General features: G+C 46.7%; 1 long non-coding RNA gene across 1 annotated transcript; it reads right to left on the reverse strand.

The window, feature by feature from the left end:
• Window positions 1–301: 301 nt before the first annotated feature.
• On the reverse strand, window positions 302–2,754 carry LOC308611044. Its single transcript, XR_014014761.1, has 3 exons — window positions 2,698–2,754; window positions 2,161–2,274; window positions 302–651 (listed from the first exon to the last, which is right to left on the reverse strand). It is a non-coding gene; the product is annotated as an uncharacterized lncRNA (long non-coding RNA).
• Window positions 2,755–3,882: the final 1,128 nt, after the last annotated feature.

Genomic DNA, 3,882 nt, shown 5'->3' on the forward strand with positions numbered 1-3,882 from the left:
TCTGTGTCAGAAGATAATAGAGAAACATATTTAAGATAGGCAAGGAGAGAAATGATGAATCATGAAATTTTTACCAGCCAAGCAGACTGAATATCGAAAGTCCTGACATCAAATCATGAAAGATCTAGGGTAATATTGTTCCCATGAACAATGGAATGAACAGACTTCAGAAAACAGAATCCTTAGAAAGTGACATAAGGACAGATGGTACATAGAAAATTTGCAGTTCCTTACTCAACTTAGACTGAATAAGGATTGTGTGTGTGAGAGAGAGAGCGCGATCTTGGTGGTAGATACCAGGGTGACTACCTTACAGCAATTCATTAAGTTCTACCTCTGTTGAGGGTGCTTTTCTATACACGTGTTTTATTTTATAGAAAATTATTTTAAAAGCAACTAGATAGATAATATAATTTAATTAAAAAACATAAATATCAAATATATAGATACATATTGAACATATAGAACATAGATATATAAATAATAGATAAAACTGTAGCTAAAACTAATACTAAATCTGCACAATGAAACAACCGAGCTTGTATTAAATGAAGAGGCCTCAGGAGACTAGAAGTGATGTCGCTCCCGATCTTGGTTCAGATGACGCTCCTGGGCTCCAGGTCCAGGCCTTTACAGGAGTGAGACCAGAACCTGCAGCACAAACATAGGCAATGGAGTCACTGAGGAAGTGTACAGTCAGATGGAAGAGGGCTCCCTGGGGAGGGTGAGCAGGATCTGGAAGGCTCCTCGGGCCCTGGACTTGGCCTTGGGCCCTCATGTCCCCAGGGGTCAGATCCACAGGGCACTGGGGTCTGTTTGCTGCTCTTTGCTGAACGTGTGGTCTGCTAGCAGGGAGTGTCTAGAAATGTCCTACAGGACCGATTATACCTGGGCTTTTGGCCGGGCAGCCTTCAACTGACGGGTCCCTGGACAGTGAGACTGAGGCAGAGGAAAGCAGGGGGGCTCAGGGATCCAGGACGAAAAGGCTGATTCCCAACCACCCTGGGCCCTGTGAGGAGCCGGAGGTCTGATGACACAGGGGCTGGGTGAACCTGCCCCTCCATCCTACACTCAGTGTAACTGCTCATAAGACCTGCACACTGGAAATGGAGACACCTGGAGTTTCTATTTTCCCTTATAATTCTTTCTAACCCCCAGCCAAACTCTCCTGAGGTTTATAATTTTAAAATGTTATTATGCTGCTGTAATGAAAACATACGTTTTATCTGTTTAGCATATTGCAACTTTAAAAGTGGACAGAAGACACTGCTTTTCAAACTGTAATAAGACAAGTTATATTTATGTTATTTAATGACAGAGTTGGAAAAACAAATAAAAAGAACATGAGTAACTTGAATCCTGCCCCTTTAACTCATCCCAAATAAGCATTTCACTGAACTGCTTTCTGGTTTTCCTTAACTTGAATTGAACACATACACAAAAGAATCTACAGAACCTCCAACCTCAGGTTGAGAAATGGTGCCGTGAAGTGACCCAGGTCCCCCAGGGGCCCCACAGAGGGTGAGGGACCCCCAGGGCTTGGGCAACTCCAGGCAGGCTGGAATCCTGCAGTGGCCCAACCTGATGCCAGGACTGTGAAGCACCCACAGGGATGCAGAGCTGGGCCAGGTGAGCTCTCTGCTTGCAAGAGCACTGGGCTCCTGTGTCCTCTTCACACTTTTCCCAGGAGTGCTGGGACTGGGGAGGTCGAGGACCCCCCAACCTCTCACCACAGCTAGCGATTAACTGGGGATGCTCCCTGCTGCCTTTAGGGCGGTTGGGAGGGCAGGGCTCGGTCCTGCAGAGAGAGGTGATGAACTTTCCAGTGGGGCTCTTCAAAGGGAACACGCTGGAACAGCACCTCCTAGAGTCATGCACATGGTGGCCCCGCAGTGCCCTACAGCCTCCCCTGTAGATGTAACAGCTGCCGGAGGATGCAGCCCAGCAAACATGGGGGCTTGTGTGGATGGGTACATGTGCCCTGGGGAGATGTGCTCCTGGCATCCTCCACTTGTCTGCAGGGTTTAGTACCATCCTCTTGTCACCACCTTTGTGGTCACACTCAACAGCAGTCCCCATTGTTTTGGCTGGTGTTTCTGAAGCACCAAAATGTAAGCTGGGGACTTACAGATGGAGAACACGTGCACTTGTCTGCCCCACCTTTTCACCCCCAGCCCTCCACGTTCATGCTTCCTCTTCCTGGGCTTCCTCTTCATCAGAAAGGAATTCCTCAAAAAGTTCTCTCCAGAAGGGGGACAGAGAATATCTTGACATCTGGAAGGAAGAGAACAGTCAGCCAGGTCCATGGCCACCCAGGGCAGGAAAACAACCATATGGGGCAGCTCACGGCAGAGCCGGACTCCACCGTGGGCCCCTAAGGCTGGGTGGGCCCAGTCCTGCTGACTCGAGCCCCATCTCCTGCTCAGGCCACTCATGGTGACAAAGAGAGATTCAATGGTGCAGACCTCTGGTCAGGAGCCAGGGACATGCTAAGAAAGTGTGGGAGGAGGCCTGCAGAGAGAGAGATCGCATATCTAATAGAAGATCCCAGGACCCCCGGAGCCTGGATGAGACAAGGTCCTCCAGAATGACAATGATAAAAAGAGGGAAAGAGGAGATGGGGTAGGGTTACAAGGAAGAGTCTAGGGATCTGAAAAAGAAAACTGAGAAAAAGACTTGCAACAGGAAATAAATTACCATCCGCATGTTTCTCTCTTTGTCAGAAACGTCATCATCTGTCATGTAGAATTGTGGTGTCCAAGGGCAGCAGCCATGTTGGGGTGGCCATGGGAAAGGAAAGGGAAGATTCAGAGTTGGGATGTGACCTTGAGACCCCTGTGTTCTCATCTCCACGACCTCCCAGGGCCTCAATTGTACCACCTCTGCAATGAAGAAGTGGGTCTCTGACTTCCAACATAAGGCTGCCGCCCTCAACTTTCCTACTCCCCTGTGCACAATACCATAGATGTGCTAACCAGAAAACAAACTTCCATATTAGGCAGTGACAAGTGCAAGAAAGAGCAGCTCATGTGAAAAGATAACTTTTGATGAGCAAATCAAGAAAAGGTGATTATAAAGCACAGTCACGTCTAAGGACATAATTTCTCTCTATTGTATCATTAAAATATGAAAAAAAACAATTCAGAAATCTACACATATTTCATTCTTCTTGCTGATTTCATATTCACCTTCCTCATCCTCCAAAGCAGGAGATATAACCCTAAAGTTCCAGGAAACCTCTGCCATTAGATCCTACCTAAGTGTTGCTCCTACCTGTATCCTCTTCCTCATCACGGCCAAAAATGCTATCCAGAGTTGAATCTGTAGAAACACGAACATGAATTTCCAAGACTTATGGATACACTTAAAATGTTACTAATGTGACTGAGTAATTGGATATTTTATTTTGTTTTATTTTAATACACTGACTTAATCATTGATTGAATTAAATAAATTATAACAGGCACATCTAGCTAGTGGCTACCACACTGTAATACACATCCCTCTCTTTCTCTCTCTCTCTCTCTCTCTCCATATATATATATATATATATGTGTGTATATATATATATATATAAAGTATATGGAGGATGTTACCGCCGCTCCCGTGGTTATTCCCCTCTGTATGGTCTACCCATTCAAGATGGCTGTTTGCTGATGGTTTACCAAAGGAAAACCTCTGCCCGGTGAAGTACGTAGCCCAAGGGGTAAGAGGGATGCGTCCCTCTGCTGGTCTCCCTGGTAACCGATGAGCCCATCTGCTGTCAACTCCCCCTTTAACTGGTAGCCTGCCTATTCCGCCCAGAGAGAAGCATGCTGCTACTGCTGCTGCTGCGTTCTGCCTGCCATCGGCTATCTACAGTGGGATGTCTCTCCAGGACCA

Source organism: Mesoplodon bidens, assembly GCF_964165515.1.
Source record: "Mesoplodon bidens genome assembly, contig: HAP1_SCAFFOLD_417, whole genome shotgun sequence".
NCBI lineage: Eukaryota > Metazoa > Chordata > Mammalia > Artiodactyla > Ziphiidae > Mesoplodon > Mesoplodon bidens.